Source organism: Solenopsis invicta, chromosome 5, assembly GCF_016802725.1.
Source record: "Solenopsis invicta isolate M01_SB chromosome 5, UNIL_Sinv_3.0, whole genome shotgun sequence".
Lineage (NCBI taxonomy): Eukaryota > Metazoa > Arthropoda > Insecta > Hymenoptera > Formicidae > Solenopsis > Solenopsis invicta.
Window position 1 is genome coordinate 17823405 of NC_052668.1, and position 18538 is coordinate 17841942.

General features: G+C 39.1%; 1 long non-coding RNA gene across 1 annotated transcript in view; it reads left to right on the forward strand.

Annotated features, from left to right (window-relative positions):
- Positions 1 to 508: 508 nt before the first annotated feature.
- Positions 509 to 18538, forward strand: part of LOC120357812 — a 64772-nt gene continuing 46742 nt past the window's right edge. The window contains exons 1-2 of the long non-coding RNA XR_005574812.1: positions 509 to 790; positions 2568 to 2598. This is a non-coding gene — a long non-coding RNA (uncharacterized LOC120357812). The remainder of the gene's footprint in view (positions 791 to 2567; positions 2599 to 18538) is intronic.

Here is an 18538-nt window from a genome sequence, read left to right on the forward strand (position 1 = left end):
GAGCCGGGGTCCACCCGACGCGACGCACGGACGTCGCGACGCCTCCGCGATTCAGTGTTTACTAATCGCGCATTGCAAATCGTGGTGTCTACGCCGCGACGGTTCACCGATGCCGTGCAATCGCGCGACGAGACTCGCTCGTTCGTTGCCATCCGTCGCGAGAGAATTTGACGCAAGCCGATCATGTATCGCATTCCATGGACATTCGTCGTCGAGAACATTCGTTCGTTTGTTCGTTTACGCTGAATCGCGCGCGGGTGCAGAGAAGTGAACAAGCTAGTGCAACAGGTGTAGCGTCGGCGTCGTCGTCGTCGTCGTCGTCTCGTAGCGACGGGTGTTAGCGTGAAGTTAGCTGCGCGATCTTCGAATTTCCTCTCGCCGTCGCTATCATCGCTCGTTGTCTCTGTTACGTTTGCCGTGTGTGCGTTGTTTACCGACACGAATCGCCGCAGCCCCTCGTGATTTTCGCGTTATCCTCAGCCATCGCCGCGGCGTAACAAAGCGCGGCGTAACAAAGCATGCATTGCGTCGCTTCTCCGGAAAGTGTGCCGGGAATGCCGTGCCGGGAATGTCGCACGTCGCAGTGATTAGCGTACGCGAGTTTATCGTGCTGCATCGCAATCGTAGGTTCGCCAGTGAGTCAGTAAACGGGTGTGTGATTCAATTTAGTTCAGTGATTAGTGGTTCCGGTCCCCTTGTGGGTATGTGGTGTGTTCAGTGGAGGAACAGTCGCCCGCGTTGACGATGGAGAGGCCTAGGAGGCAACGGGCAACAGTGGTGCAATCGTAAGGTGAGCAATTTGTAACTTGTATTTCATTTATTATTTACTACACTCTCACATTAATTGCTCGCTTATCTCCATGATCATTTCACATCGTTGTGTGAACTCTATAAAGTTCAATCATTGTACTACACAATTGATTTGAAAGTTATTGCATTTTACTGGGAAATGCAGGTCAGAATGCTTTTCGCTTTCTCAAATCTGAATCTTTACCACTCTTGTCATGGCTATAACTAGTTTTCTGATTGTCTGTGTGGAAAATTTTGTAGATAATCAAGTTTATAATTATAAGACGATGAGTCGAGCACCTTTCTTTTGTTACATATGCTTTTCATTTAAATCTTGACTTACATAGGCTGAAGCGCAAAGCATTACAACAAACATGTGAAATATAAATGAGACTGTTAATGCCATAATTAAGAAAGTTGGGTGAACTTAGGTACTTTTAATGTACATAAAGGTTTGTTTAATACTGCAGTTACTAAATAACCTATTTATTTTTGTGTATATTGCTTAAAATGTATATTTGTGACCATACTACAATTTTTATTCTTTGACCTCTTCGCTAGAGATGCTTCAAATGAAAACTATTATAAAACAAATCTCCTAATAATCTTCTAGAAACTAAATTCACTTTCATAGTCATACTTACTATTATTTGCTTTCTCAGAGAATTTATGCAAGAAGCAAATTAGGTTTCCTACTGAAAACGTTCGATTAAAGCTACTAGAAAGCCGTACTCTATAAGATTAAATTGTGTTTTTGAACACAATTTAGAAGATTAGGAGATTTGTTTTATAATAGTTTTCATATCTCTAGAGAAGAAGTCGAACCACAAAGATTGTAGTATTCTGACAAGTACACATTTCAAGCAATATATATGAAATATAATTGATTTATTTAGTAACTGTAGTGTTAAACAAATCTTTATATATATTAAAAACACCTACATTTGCCAAACTTTCTTAATTATGACATTAACAGTCTCATTTATATTTCACATTTTTGTAACGCTTTGCGCTTTAGCCTGTGTGAGTCAAAATTTAAATGAAAAGCATATGCAACAAAAGAAAGGTGCTTGACTCATCGTCTTATGATTATAAACTTGATTACCTATAAAATTTTTCACCCAGACAATCAGAAAATTAGTTATAACCATGACAAAAGTGGTAAAGACTCACATTTGAGAAAGCGAAAAGCATTCTCACCCAAAAAGTGAAATATTAAACTAAAAAGGATAGGAAGATAAAAACATATTTATTAACAAGCATTCGGCTTTATAAACATCTTTTAATTTATACATCCTTGCACGGTACATTATTTTATTATAAAAACACTCATGAAATCTGTAATCTACACTTTCAAGAGTGCGACATTTGACAACATACTAAAATGCATTTAAGTGCATGGAAACCGTAATAAATCAATTACGCTATAAATGATAATCAAAGTGATAGCTGGGGGGCATTTGGCCATGAAATCCGAATGCACTCAAAGCTGTGTTCATTATTTTGTAAAAATAATATGTTTTGAGATGATAAGATTTTATATATTGAGATGAACATATTATATCAAGATTTATATTAAGAACATATTATATTAAAAATTATACAATAAAAATATGTCTTGTATGTACACTGAGAAAAAACATACCAAATTAGTCAAAATTTTAGTAAACAATGTGTTTACCTACAATTATGAACAGATGGAGCCTTCAACGCGCGCAATAATTATTTTAATTATTTTAATTATTTTTCTAATTCTCGAATATGTTTTTATTTTACAGATTAAATATGCGATTCCGCTGCTGCGCACTGGTGAGTGATAAATTATTTTTTTATTACTATTCCGAAGTTTGACTCGTTGTCAGAAAAGCCAATCCATGCGTTCGCCAAGTTCTTAAATAATTTATATACTTGTCACATAGTTTACCTTTAACATTTAATTTTTTTTTAATATAATCTCTTGTAAGGAACAAATCTGTTTCCTAGAAAAGAAGTCCAAGAAAAGTCAAACACAGAATATTAAGAAAATCTAAATATAAAAATAAGAGCAAAATAAAAAAGAAAATACTAGGAAAAAAAATAATAAAAAGAAGGAAGGAAAATAAGAAAAGAGTAAGTGTTAGAAAATGTTTTGTTTGTTACAAATCTTTTAAAGAACACAAACTTGGTGCAAAAATATGAAATTAAAAGACAAAAAATATTTTATTAATAAACTTTAACTTCTGAAATACATTATTGTATTTCTACAGCTAATTTTAAACGCTATCGTATCTTGCAAATAAAAAATATTAACAAACATAACAACCGGTTACAGATAAGAAATTGATATACACATTACATTTCATGAGCTTGCCTTCGTTACAGAATTGCTGGTCAATTCATGTTTTATAATAGCTATACAAAGCGTAGATCTTGCTGCATCCTTCTTTTTTCTATTTGGATCTTTTAAAATACTGTACACATCTTTTGCACTCAGATCTTGGTTCCTATTCTTTATAAATTTCGGAATATCATATTGTCCCTGCGACACACTAGAGAAGGAAGTACCAATTAATCTTTAGTTAGTCAGCGAAGTGGAACAGAAATTCTACCTTAAATGTCTTTATAAACGTTTGAGATATTGATACTTAAAAATTTGCCAGCATTGAAATCTATTCGTAGCGTTTCCACTCCAATCGATTCGTGTCAGTCGAGTCAGAAGTATTCTCGGAGAATACTCGAAGTCCTGCAGTTACGGCACGCACGAGATTCTGCGAAAGTTCAAGCTGGGTTGGTTGAGACGATTCGAGCAGCCAGCCGTCGCGAAAGCGCCGGGGATCACAATCAGATGCTCGGCGGAGGAGGCGTTCTAAACTAGTGTACTCACCGTGGCACGAATTCTATCTACGACAGGCGTCGAGCAAACGCGGTCGATCCGTTTTCGCTTCGTCGACGAAACGGGGGGGGGGGGGGATTACTGACGGGACGCAGGAAGAAATGGAAGAATGACGGCTTCCTAAATTAAATTCATTAGGAAAAGTAATTGAAAGAGGTCGGCGAAAGGACACCGATCGTTCCTCGATTTAGCTCTGCCAGTAACACCGGCTCGAGTGGCCCGGCTCTTCTTCCCGAGGCTAGGACAATTTACTAGGAAGGTTCCACCTCCGGCGAGCCTCGATTTTCGCTTCGTCGCGTCGTTCTCTCGAAACGCGGGATTGCCGAAGCCCAATCGACGTGTGCGGAGATGTCCGTGCAGGCGCGTATATGCGCGTGTTACGAACGGGAACAGGTATCATGATGGCGCGCCCGGTTTTCTCCGAAACCCTCCGGTGCAATTTTACTGCGCTTGCGAATGCTGTAACCTGTTCCGTCCGCGCTGGATCCAAGCTTCTCTCGAATCATTCGCCAGCAATAACGGATTCCACCGCATTGCTGGCGGGCATTGAGCCTCCCGCTTCCGCGCCGCAATTGTATTGAACTATGACATTGGATGCGAGAAATCATTTTATATTCATAAATTGTTTTTCTTAGATTACACGTTGAAATAAATCAGCTTTTTTTTTATAAGCATTAAAAATAAAAATTCATTAGGTTTCGATGAATAAAGAAAATCTAGAAATAATAAACTTTGCCAATAAAAGCCAATTTGGCGAATGGTAACTCGTATATAAATTTATAATAATTTGCGTGATTCAATATTAATTTTCAAAACAATACATAATAATAAACGTTTCGATCAATTCGGTCCAATTTTGGGTCGTTTTCAATATAAAATAGTTACAATAAAATGTATCCACACATTCTTGTTTATCTAACAATAATTAAAGTTGCTGTTGGATACGTGGAATAACTAAAGTCATTCGTTTTGTATAAGCTACCTCTTCGATAATATAAATTGGTAAAGTATACTTTCTTTTTTTATTACCCTGCATTAGTAAAGGTAAACGTGTAATTTAGTCTCTGCGTGCGTCCTATTTTCAGAGATGATAAGAATGGCCTTTATGACAGTTGATCAAGATTTACAGCTATTTATTACTTCACGAATCAAAATTGCGTGATAACACGCGAAAGAATTAATTTATTTCGACGTATGACAAGAAAAAAAGTTTATTTTCGCTTCTGATAATTCATTATGACTGCGGCAGGAAGTAGGAGTATTAATAATTAATTTTCGTCTTCCGCTCGATGGAAGATATCGATTCAGCCGTTATCAATTGTCTTTCAATTTTTAATAGTACCTGAAATAATATTGAGCAAATTTCGCTTATAATTTAACTTGATAAAATTACAACTGAAAATTATGTATATGAGTTTTATACCAATTTTATACGCTAGTTTTCACAATAATATTTGTGAGTTACGTTTTATTTTATTTTCATGTCTTCAGCAGTCAGTGGAAAAAGATATTTTCACCTTCTTTATCTATAATACAATTAATCTTACATCTTTGTTATCAAAATAACGAATTATGCACATAAAATATTAAAAAATAGAAGATGTACGCTTGAACACAATTAGAAAAGTTTCGCATCGCTTTATCGTTTCGTGATGCCTCTGTGACTGCATCATTAATCTTTCCAGCTGGGCAATTTGTCTGACAAGTTGTCAAAGCAAAAATCTCGATAAAAAGTCCCATCATTTTTCAGTCAGATCGCCATTTTTAAAAATCCGAACTGCTATTAACGAGAGTATACGTTAATACATTACACGAGTATAACGTGTAACAAAGTGCAGCCGCAATATAAATGGCAGGTAGAGGCATACAGTCCGCATTTAGAAGTAAGATATATAACTGACTATAACTGACTGAGTTGAAATAGATGTTGGTATGAAATACGTGCACGCGCCGAGTCGCATGATAAGAGACTTCGCCAATCCGCTTTTCGGGAGAAGAATAGTCTCCAGCTGCTCGGTCGAGATATTGCTTAGCGACGAGGAAGATGTCGCGGATTGTAAAGGATTGCGACGGGCTCCACTTGTTGAATCGCTTCGCTCTTTCGTTTTGAAAATTCGTCCGCGCGTGGAGTACGCTCGTATAGAAATTCCTTTATCCAAGGTATATCCGTCGTAACGAGACCGCCTAAGATAAAGCGACGTCCTATGCATACGCCCTAATTTCAAATCGCGCGTCGTCTCGGCAAGAGACTTCTCTGCGAAAGCTACTCTCCGGTTATTTGACAAGTAATCATAATTTCGGAAACTTACGACTGTTTGTTATCCCATGTTTACTCGTTTCAAGAACTCGTAATAATCATCAAATAATTTTTGATAAAAGAAAATGCAGCTGAAGCACTGATTACACTTGATGCTCTTCAATTATATTAAATCTCTCGCAGCAACATTGTAGAGGGAAGCCGCTGAAATAATTTGAAAACATCGGGTATGCTAAGTTATGAAGATAACGTTGGATGTACTACAGCTTTCGTCCGTAAGCTGTATAAACTGTAAATTGGTGCTAAAATGCAGCCGGCGAGACCGGGTAACAAGGTGCTCCCCGTGTTGGGCGACCAAATAGCGTTAATTGAAATTTATGAAAGTGGTCGCGGGAGACGGCCAAGCACGTACGCGATGGGTATAAAAATAAAAAGTGGCACGACGTTTTCATCCCTAGCTCGTATGAGGGTTCGGAGCCCGAGTCGCCGCGCCGCGGCTCGGAACAATCTATCGCGAATTCTCCTATCTTTTTTTGGCCTTTTCGTTGTAAAATGCACCTGTTTCTCATCGGCGCGCGCGGCGTGTACGCTCGAAAATAGCGTGGCGTCTAATATATCTTTTTCAGCGGAACTTGCGGTATCACGATAGAAAGAACAACATAATCGCTCCCAGAGTATTACGCTTGGAGTCTCTCGCGCTCGGCCGTAGAGGGAATAAAGAATATCTGCATACACACAGGGGCGCGAAGCACACCCGCGTTGGCCAACTGTGTTGTACACGCGGGAGAGATAATTAATCGCGTGTATCAAGACAATTCATTATTCGGCGGCGGTTTCCGCGGTTTGCCCGGAACACGAGTTTCCGTAATGCCGCGTGTGAGCTGCCGCGACGGAGAGATAGCGCGCAAGCAAAATCTTGTCCCGCTTCTTGCGCGTCAGCACGAGTAGTTGGTTGATAAATCCTTCGCGAGTGGAACAAGAGAGACGTCCCCGTGATTATAACCAGTCGTGAAAATAATCGCAAGCCCATTTTGCTGAAAGCCGCACGTTCAAAGTAATTAGTCTGATTTTCTTCCACCGCCAGTCATTGCGGGCGCCGCGACTGCGTTTCTCTCAGTCTCTTTCCCTTTCGGTGTATAAGATGAAATTTGTGCGACTCCATTTTGATGAACATTCCGGATGAACTCACTGGCAGGAAAAGAAAAAAACGAAGAAAGGAGAAAAGGGATAATATTTTTGCAAAGATAATTACTTTCGCTGAAGAATCATATTCCATTTTTCTCTTTTCTCCTCTTCCTTCTCATTCGTTTTTTCTCCTCTGTTTTTTTTTTTTAATGAATATTTTAATATTATTTAAATAATATTTATATTATGCTTTACCTATTTATCATCCAATATTATATGAAAATATGTTTTATTATTAGCTTTTTTCAACTATTCAAATGACAATGGATTAATTATTTCTTCCTGCTCAGAATATTCAAAGTTTGTCTTGGCTTTTACATAAAAGTCATTTTATTCAACCCGGTTATTTTAGTTTATCGATACAGAATGATTATGAAGATTGAACCATGTAAATTCACCTTTCTCGTTCTTTTTTCACGACCCGACTTGTTTTTCTCATTATCTTGTTCGCTCTGTCATCGCCATTGATGCACTCGAGTTTAATGGATGCCGCTTGTGTAATATACACGGCCATGTATATAAGCATCTCTTTCTTTCTCTTTGGTAGTTACTTTGGGATAAAGGTTAAAGAGATCCAATAAAATTCGAAAAAATTGGCTAGATATTCTATGACGTTACACTTTTCTTCTGACAAAAAAAAGAGAGAGAGAGAGATGGAAAAAGAAGTTCCAGGGAGAGAAACAAGTGGGTGGCTCGTTGGCGAGGGTAGTTGCATTTTTACAGGGATGGCGGCGATCACGCGACCGAGAGAAATTCAATTAAGCGGCGTCGTTGAAACGGCCGTCGCTTGTAACGACATTTCTCCGCCGTCGCGGTCCCGCCACTCTTTGAAGTTTATTCGTATTCGCTAAAGCGTGAGCGTAGGTGCGCTCATGGACGCGCGTGCGTGCCCATCTCCGAAGGAAAGCCCCGGGAAATTTTGCGCGGTGAAATATCCTCTTATTTCATCGAGGTGCGCGAACGTCACGTTTGTTATATGAGTATAAATGTAAAATTGCGAGGTAAAATTGGTAAAACATAAATATTACGTCTTTTTCCCTTTGCAACCCATATCTACTGCGCGAAAATCTAACGCAATGTGTTACATAATACAAATTCAATGTATAAAAAGTGACAAAAATAATTGGATGATGAAGTAAGGTTTACGTAAAAGTAATAAATTTCTATATTTATTTTAAAAAAATACTCGATGTCTTCTCGAATAAAAACCTATTTTTCATACGCGACGCGTTAATCAATTATAAGTGAATTCACATTTGTAATTTTAAGTAAAATAATAATAATTTATTTAAAACTTCTATGTAGCCGCCATGTATTTTATCAACATAATATAAAAACATTTAAAAAATAATATAATATACAGGTATGAGTTACAAAAGTATCTTTTATGTGAACAAAGCAGAAATCTCTGTAACAGTTATGTGACCTGTGTAATTTCCAAATGACATTTAGAAAAGGATGTTTCACATTTGTAGGAAAAAATTTGATATTTAAACACGCACGCGAATTTTCTATTAATTAAGTCTCTGAATCTTTTTCTCTCTATTGCCTTAGACGCACGGATATCTAATACACCCCACGGTAATGTGTTTGACATATCGATTTGTGCTTATCGGGCTTTGTTTAAAATGTTGAGCTTGCATAGATACGGATAGAGGCTAAATGCAGCGCAAAAAAGTAATTGAACGTGGTGCGCTGTTCTCACCGGTCCCTAGACGCAATTAATCATCGAATATCGCGGATACGTTCCTGTGTTATTTATCGCCCCTTTGAAATGCACGCATTGAATAAATTTCTTATTCATGCGACATGAAAAATTGCCGCTTAATAACCTCGCTCGAACACAACACTGACATACTTCCTCCAGAGGATTCCTACACTCATTTAGTTCTCTAGCTTTAAATGACCTTAATTAAAACATCCCCTGGATTTCTCACGATAAGGGAAGCTCGTATTTCCTTGCAATTTTAAATTCATCCAAATCTTAATAAATCTCGTCTCAAGCTGTCCCTTCGCTTCATTACGCCTCGTATGTATCTCGTGAGCAGTAAGGGGGTTAAATTCTTTAATTGAGTTTCACTTTAGCGTGACGCAAGTGTATCCGTGTAACGTGAGGATAATCCCATTTTACTGTTAGTGCTCGTTGAATAGTTTGCCCCAACTTCGCGGTGTCGCTATAGAACGAACGAGGTGCGGAAGAGGAAAAAGATGGGAAAAAAGGGGTGAGGTGCAATCGTCGCGGTCGGTTTAAGAAGAATCGCTGGCGCCGGGTATTCCCGACGACGTCGAAGCGAGAATAGTGGTAAGGAAGGCACGGTGGCGAGAAGGGGTGCGCCGGCAGGAAGTGCGCCCTTTCCTACAGATGGAGAAATATTACAGTCATTATCGCGGTGCCACGAAAGTTTGGCCGAGTCGGTCCTTTCCTAGTCGGTGAACGCGGGGGTGAATGCGAGAGAAGCTGGCAGGGAAACTGTGTTTTATCAAGCGATTCTCCCTCCCGCACATAATATCCTGTCGAAGTCTCGTCACCGCGTTACCGTCCGACAATCCATAAAAATAACTCAATTGTGCGCGGATTTGTCGCTCTCGAGAGAAACAAAAACTCGTAGCGCGAGAATTATCAATTATCGTGTCCGTCGATTTATTGAAACTGCGTGTAAAGTCCACTCATTCACACGACCTATAATTTGCGATAGAATTCTAGGCGGAATTTTATTTATAATTTTATATCAAATTATATATAAAATATTCGATTGTTTCTTTAATAGAATTACTCAAATTGGGTAGAATTTGACACTACGAATTTAACAGTATTGATCACATATATATGTAATCACATTAATTATTGTAGCTAACAGCTAATAATTTCCTAACAATACTTAGATTGGTAGGTTTTTTTTTTTTCAAGGGAGTAATAGCTCGCGGCCTCTCAAGAGCCTTTAAATCTGTTATCGGTCTTCGAACGCGGTGTTTACACCTTTCGCTGTGGGTCTCGAATGTGTTGTCCTGTGGCGGGACGAAGTAGATGCGTACGATTTACAGGCAAGACGGCGGCTATTTGTATTATCCCGCGATATAGGATCCGCGCAATATACTATAGATCATCGGCCACGATCTCCGGATATACTTCGGCCGTTGCGCGTTGCACTCGACAAAATGGGATAAGAGCAGTCCATTTGTAAAGGCCGAGCTGAACGTCGGCAGGTGGATAAGAGCAATTTGAGGCTGTCTTTCGTGCCCCCTCTGTCATTCGCCTTCGACGAAGAGAAACGTACTCCGCCGTGAACCTCGGCCGCCAGGAAGTGAAAAGCACGGACCTTTTCTCTTCCTCCTTTTCTCTTTTTTTTCTCTCTCTCTCTCTTTCCTTCCTTCTTAGTGGCCACTTATGCGACCAATTTTGTCCACGCTTCCACGTACGAGTTTCCACGAGCGAGCTTCCCCGAAGCAATTCAATCGTGTCTCCAGCGATACGTACACTCGTGGTTAAACTACAACTTCGTCGCACTTTTCTGTTACGAGATCGCTTGAGATCGTTGTTTCGCACGCGATATTAGATGTGACAAATAAAGTGGAGAGTTGAAAAAAACGTGACTTAAACGGATACACAATTTTAATTTATTTTTTGATTTTGCTGACAGACTTAGTGGTTTTTTTTTTTAGTTTCATGCTTATGCTTTATAATATAAATAGAGACAACATTATATAAATGCGTATGTATTATTATTTGTCTGTTGAATGATCGAACGAATTATCACGCTGTCTAGACGATATCGTGTCAAAATGTCATGTATATCTGACTTGCATTACGATTTCAAAGCATTATTACTTTGAAAGACAAAACGGCGAGCGTTTAAATATCTTAAAAGTTTTACAAGCGCGCATCGAGATCAAACATTTAAATACAATCTTGACTAAGAGCTCGCTGCCGAGCGATCATAAATGAAGAAGTGGAGATATAAACTCCAAGCTTGGGCGTACACTTCTAGATTTGCGAGTATGTTTCGTCGAGGAGCAGCGGAGCGACCGGGAACAGGCGAGTGTCATAAATTCGGTCGCGGACGGCGTGAACGTCCTCCTTCGTTTCTGGATTCTGTATACTGGATACCGGTAGTGAACATATCGTCCCGGACGTAGCGTGCGGGAGTGCTCGCTCGTAAATGATCACGATTCACGCGGTAAGGTAGCTCATGAGTATAGAGTGCTGTTATCATGACGTACCGTGACTGCAGCGTGGTGAGGTCGAACTCGAAAACCGGATACGATGGCGCGGCGCACTGCCAGGGGTCGAAGCAGAAGAACGGATGTAGACAGCGAAGGAGATGTCAAGAGGGTGGCGGGGAGGATTAGGAAAACAGTGAGAAACCGACGGGGACGAGACGCGAAATTTGCGTGGTTGACAAAAGTATACTGTTAAATTCGTAAGTCGAATTTTACCCGATTTGGGTTATTTTTATTTCTTAATCATTCCAATAAGTCACCATTTCGTCTACTCAAAATATCTAACTAAATTTAACTGGAAAATAGGACGATAGAATTTTTAAAAAGAAAGAGCTGTCAAACCTGTACGAAGTTTACGACGAGCCAAATGAGGATAATTTATGTTACAAGCCAAGTGCTTTAGATTTTGTGACTCGTCAAAAAAGATACGAAACAATTATAAAATTACCGACTAATTTAAACTTAATTTCATTGAAAGATCATTTAGTCAACTTGTATTTCTTAAATTTAAATTTCTATCAAGTTAATAATTTTCGAATTGTCAAGTACTTTTGATCTGCTTTTTGAAGTCGCTGTTATGCGCCGTAATGAAAGTATAGATATTAGAGTACTTTCCTATTTGCATATGGAAAATGGCCCTGTCTTCGTCAACAGCATACCGTTTTCCTTTCGCATTTTAGAAAAGTAGTTAATTCGAAATCACTAGCGTACAGGTTTCTTGAATCGCAATCGTAATATTCTGTAGATTGAATTTTCGTTAAGTAAATTCAAACAGTTCATCTTATCTTAATTCATTCTGCCTTCGAAATGAAATAATTGAATAATTTATGACTTTTTTTGTCATTTATGAATTGCATGAATAATAAAATATCAATCAACCGTTCAGCAATGTGTATACTTATTTTTTTAATTAATTTTCTAGTTTTACCTCATTTCTGTGATTCATCGATTATACAAGTTTTCTAAAACTCTTGATTCTCTTTGAAACGCATGATTTTTTATTAAAATATTCAATGTACTCCTGTTATTCTTAACAAAATACGGTGAAAGTATGTATCGTGAAACTTGCGAGTAAAGCGTCCGTATGCGAGAAGTTCCTTGTACGAGCGCGTTTGTCATAAAGTCTTCTATTCATGGTAACTTTCGAGAGTCACTTTCGAAGCGGACTCGTCCAGACCTTTTGCAGAGCTGAAACGTCTGCAGCAATCGTAAACAGATTTCTTGTCGCTACATTTATTATGCACGAGAGATGTTTGCCGACTGGTCCCGATCAAGATATATCCAGCGCTTTTCCGAGATATTGCAATGGGGGAGGTTTCTCTTGCGATTTCATTGCATGGAGACATTTATTGCGCGTCAAAAATGTCTGCCTGAACTTGGCAAAATCTCTTAGGCGATGCCATGTTATTAAAAACGCGTGAGAAAGAGACTCGCGAGCGCGCACTTTTTTTGTTTTAAATCATATTTATCTTTTCACGGCACTTAGAGTGAGTTTTACGCGTGTCGAGGCGAAATATCGAACTCACGCGGCAATCGAGGGTGGAACAAAGGGTAAGCGAGACTCGGTGAGGGAGCTTCGAGCTTTCGGCGTTACCCCACTGCCGGTCGGTGTAAACATTTGCCGATTGTACGCAAAGCCGGTGCCGATGGCTGTAGGTTGAGCAAACTCCGCAAACTGAATATATCTATATACATATATATATACATGTACGTATACGATCGCGCGTCGGTGGATTATCGAGGAATCGTCGTCCGGTGCATACGTAAGCGCCGTGATTTGGTAGCGTGTTCATTGTTATACCGCGAAATCGACCTTCTATCCACAGGGAGCGTCGAGGGTCGAGCTGAAATGAAATAAACCTACTGGCAAAACAAAGGGTACTGCGTACGTGCATGCGCGCGTCTCAGTGGCGTCGAGTCAAAAAAATTATCTTGAAGGATGCAAAGAGACCCATTTTTTTCCTCATCGCAACAAAAGATGGTTTTTTCATTAATATTATTATTATATATAATATTTTAATATATATAATATTTGGTTTTGTACTAATATTATTGATATAGGTATATGTACATTGATATATAAGGACGTACAACTGTAATATTATATTTAAGAGATGCACAAATGCATTCTTGCTTTTTTTTCTTTTGGTTGTTCTTAAGTGTGCATCTGTCTATGCGCGCGAACTTTGATGAAAGCTAGCTTATGATCCGTAAAAGATAACCGTGACAAGAAGAGTAGTATTCGTTCATACGACGATATCTTTGCTACAGTACCGATTGGAGAAAAGTTTTAATAAGCGAGCACTTTCGAATATGACGACTTTGATAAGCTTGACGTCCTTAATAAGGATGATGAAAAAAATAAATCTCTCGTTGTAACTTTCATACTTTATCGGGTGCGGAATATATATAGCTGTTGTATAAATAACGAGATTTGTTCATAATAATCAAATTTTGAAATTATTATAAGTCTTCGAATGTGCCAGGTAACTGTTAATAACTGATTAATGTTCAAGCTTTTAGCAGGCTAATGAAATATAAAATTTCATATATTATTCATGTTCTTCATCAGAATTTGATAGATTTGTTACAATGTGATTTAATTAATTAATTATTTCATTTAAAGTTATCAGAATTTTCAAAGGCATTCTCATCTAAAATTTTTAATAACACGTTGTCTTGGAGTTTTATTATCAAAATTTTAATTGAAAAGTATCATCTATTCAAAATAAATATTAGAATACTTAATAAAAATCTTGAACTTTATATTTAAAAAATCCATTTTATTGTCGTTACGAATATATTCTCGTATATGTACAGCATACATTCCTTGAAAAAAATTAATGCTTTAAAAAATGTTTAACGCACTCTTGTTAGTTAAACGAGTCATTTTGCATTTTTGTTCTTATTCCGTTTTTTATTTATCAATTTTTAAAATCCTTGAAGTGGTTATTCAAGGACAACAGCCGCGTAAATTTTCGGATGACATGTTAGAATTTCTCTCGCACCTTTTCTCGATTTTCACATTCGTTTTGGCATCGCTTGTCGAATATATCGACCGGAGGTCGATAATTTATGCGAAAACCAGCGGCGAGTAGTCGCTTTATTTTGAACTCGATGCGCCGTATAAAAAGCAGTTAAATAAAAAACACAAAAGCTCTTTCTCATATTGATGCTATCCATTTTATCTTCCATCATATCCAACAACAGAGAGATCGAAAGCTTAAAGTAAGCGTGAAAAGATGTTTTTATTATATAGATTCATGTCTGACAGCGAGTTAGATCACAAACGGAAAGGTCGTCGCTTTTTTTTATATTTTAATACGCAAAAGTAAAATGCAAAATATTTTTATCGTTTAAATTACTATATCTATTTTGTTTATATGGATTGCCAACTGTCTTATCATAATGAATTTGAGCTTGACGGTACAAATAAAAAAGAATACTTATTTAGGATATATCAAATTTTTTTTTTTTTTTTTAAGTTTACTTCATACAAAGTAATGCATTTATAGACTTGCTGATATTTTTTCGTTTAATGTTTCATAGCTTCATTCGCTTTTTTATTCCGTTGACATGTTTTTTATGAAAAGGACAGATGTTGCGCTTGAAAATGTATTATACAATTCCATGGCACTTGTTACTTTGTTGAATTTGGTTGAAACAGAAAGAACCTCGCGTAAAATGGGCTGCGAGCGAGCAATGAAATTAAATCGTACATCATTTTATGGATATTGTATTCGGGTACAACCCCCGAAGAGATTCTCGCGAGCGTTTTTACTGTGGAAGAAGATAAAACGGTGCTTTTCAAAAGTGTATTTTTTTTTATTTTTTGTTCGTGCTGTTTATGAAATACACACGAAAACTTATGAACTCTAATGCGAATCGTGGAGCTAGCCCCGGCCGACCTAGTCAGATCGATGTTGGATACATGTAGGGTAAATACGAATAGAATATCGATAATATCGCGAATATGGCGACGGCCAATGTAAACGAGGCTAGTATCAAAAGTCACATTTATGCAGGTCGGTTCGCGTACACACGGCGCACAATGTTGCCGCGGGATTTATGCGGAATATTTTTACCTACTGCGAAGCGCTGGCGAGATATCCCGATGCGTACAAAGGGTGGATCCGAGTGCACCACGACTTCCGTAAGCGTCACGATGCGCCGCGTCGCGGTGTGCTTCGGGGTGATTCGTTTCGTGCCGGGGAAAGAAAAGGAAAAATCCCTCGAAGAACAACGCGGATATATACGGGGACACCGATTTCTACCGGGAAGTAGAGCGAAGTGACTACGGAATTTTTACGAAATTCCCTTGCTGCCGTCGAATAACGAATTGCATTCGGGATAACGTCGACGCGATTTTTCCTACGATTGGGAATTACGAATCCCGTACACTAAAAGCATGCCGTGGAAGTTCGCAGGCAGTTGGATTAGCCGGGTCAATAATCACCAAGGCGTGAGATTTCGCGAGGATTGAAGCGAGCTTTTCCAGGCGAGTGGCTCTAAGCGATATCGAGCCAGTTGGAATTGTTTACGCGTGCCTCGTAGGTTAATTTAAACAAAATCTCCCGCCCACACTTTGCGATTCACGTTGTCAGGAGAAGTGACCCGGCTAAATGCATTTTGGGCTATCCGAGTAGAAAGGCTCACGGCGAAACCTCACCGAGCTCCGCCGCGCTTTAGTAATCACCAGTCAAGCGTGAGCCGATGCAGTCTTTGATGAGAGTATTTCATTAAATTTGTTATTAAAATTACAAGAAATCAGAAACATCAGCGTAAATAGTTATAGGCAAAATTTCAGGTGTAAAGTGACGACGCAAACGACGATAAAAGATACAAGTTTCAATCTCAATGATTTTTAATAGTACTCTCTTCCAAAGATAGTGACGCATAGCGAAGCGCGCGCACGGCGCGGCGTTACGCGCCACATTACGTCCATTTATCCATCAACGCGGCGACAGCATCCCCGTCTTCCGGTCGTGTTGGTTGATCCCCTTACCCTCTGTGCAAACGACAACGCCACTAACGGGCGGCGTCTTTGTCCGAGGCGCAGCGACGTAGAAATTGCTTCCACAATATTAATACGTCCGATAATCTCGCAAGGCACTGTTTTCCGTGCAAATACGCGGCTCGCGGTAATCCCGCGTATAGTTTCCGGCTATAACGGCAGGCTTTCATTAAGCGCACATACTGCACCACTGTCCCTCTTTGTCCCACTGCCGCTGTGCCATGCCGTTCGTTTACGTCGCGCGGGTCCGCGTGTCGGCGTCGGTGGCGGCGGCGGTATGCCAGTTCGTGGCGGCGTCGAGGCGCACGTTATTACCGTCTGTCCGAGACATTTTAACGTTTGATACCGTTCTCCGTTACGTTTTAACGCGCTCGACATAACCGCGCGGCCGCAGCTTGACACTCAGAAGGACCCGCACGAGCGTATCATATAAAATACCGCGGAAACCGTACCTTAACCCGAGATGGGGTTTACTTCTCGTTGAGAAATTAGTCGAGATTGTGAAATGGATATTCTTTCCCACTGCACTTGCCTGTTTTTGCGAAAGCGGAGTTTCCGCTTTAATTGAAAGTACGTTGCGTGTTAGTTACACAAATTCCCGCAAAATAAGATGATTTTAAAAAGTATGGGAGTGCCTCTAATACGTCGCGCATACAAATAATATTTTTACATGGAAATGCTTTCGTCAGAAGTTAGATCTTATAGCCTTCCCTAATAGCACGAGATATCGCACGAATATTCTAGAATATTTTAGATATCGTATAAATATTCGTACGGTACCATGATATCGTACGTATATTTGTACGATAACGTGATATTCGTTCGATATTATGTGCTGTTAGAACTTGGCGAACTGTCAAGGCAAACTATCGTAATATAAAACTTTTTTGATACGCTAACAATTATGTTCACGTTTTCTGTCTTCTTTCGTGCGATAAAAATATTCTCGACGATTAAGGAAGAGCACTATTTTTTGAAATATTTTATAAAAATATAACGTGTGTTATATGCGAACTACAAAGCTATATATTTATCGTGGTTCGATTTTGCGATGATGAAGCTTACGGAAGTTAAATTTAATTTTAGGAGATGAGTTAAAATTGAATGAATTTATTCTCGTATTCGCAAGGTAAGCGCGTCGAATTTAAATTGTTGATAGCGACTATCGACATGCAAAATGGATCGTGATTACATGAGTGAACGATTATTGGATATAAACTGGCGAGTTGCGCGTAAGATGCTGACAAAGTATCGGGCATTTGTATACCGGAGAGACGCGCGGGGACGCGGAATGGAGTTTAATATTACGATGATCTTGTTGGTCGAGAATAAAAAACGCTGCCCGACGCGCAAAGATCGAAGACTGGATGGCCGGGGCCGTTTCGTTGCCCACGGCGCTCCATTTACTATTCCCATAGGGTACCAAGCGAAACGCTTATACGGGCTGCCATTGTATTAGGGTGCCGTTGCCTCAGGCTCTTCTATCTATCATCGAGCATCATGCTGGGATCGCAACCCTCGAGTTTGCGCACTTACCGCGTCGCGAGATGCCGTATTGCACCCCATTGCGATTGCGTCGAGCTGTATTCTCTCGTCGTAACGAAGTAGCGTCCATAACACATTTATTGTACGCGTTATACAATTGCATAATGCTAAAATAGATCGCACTCCTGACTTCGAACGTAGAGGGAAACTTGACTCTCAAGTTAAAGCGCTCTCAGAATAACGAAATTTCAGCGTCGCTCGAAATACGATCAAAATTATCGATCAGTGTTTAAAACAACCATTTTTTTTCCCAAAATAGATCAAATATAATATAATCGACATATGGTTATTTTTCTTTCGATTATATTACATTTTATCTATTTTGATGGAAAGGAAAAAAAATTGGTTGTTTTAAATACTGATCGATGATGATTTTGATTCGAACGATGCTGAAATTTCGTTATTTTGAGAGTATAATATATTCAACATATGATTATTTGTGTTTCGATTATTTTTACATAACGAGAGGATCGAGCCGGCGCGACAAATTTCCCGTTAGCAAGGATTAAGAGAATCTTTCTGCCTTCTGAGAGACATTGCTGGAAAATCTGCATTGGAAGTTGGAGAGGATTAGAGCAAAGTAGAAACTACCGGGTGGTCGTAATTTGTTCGCAAAGTGCCGCACAGACCGGTGTTAACCGTAATGCACAGCGTTATA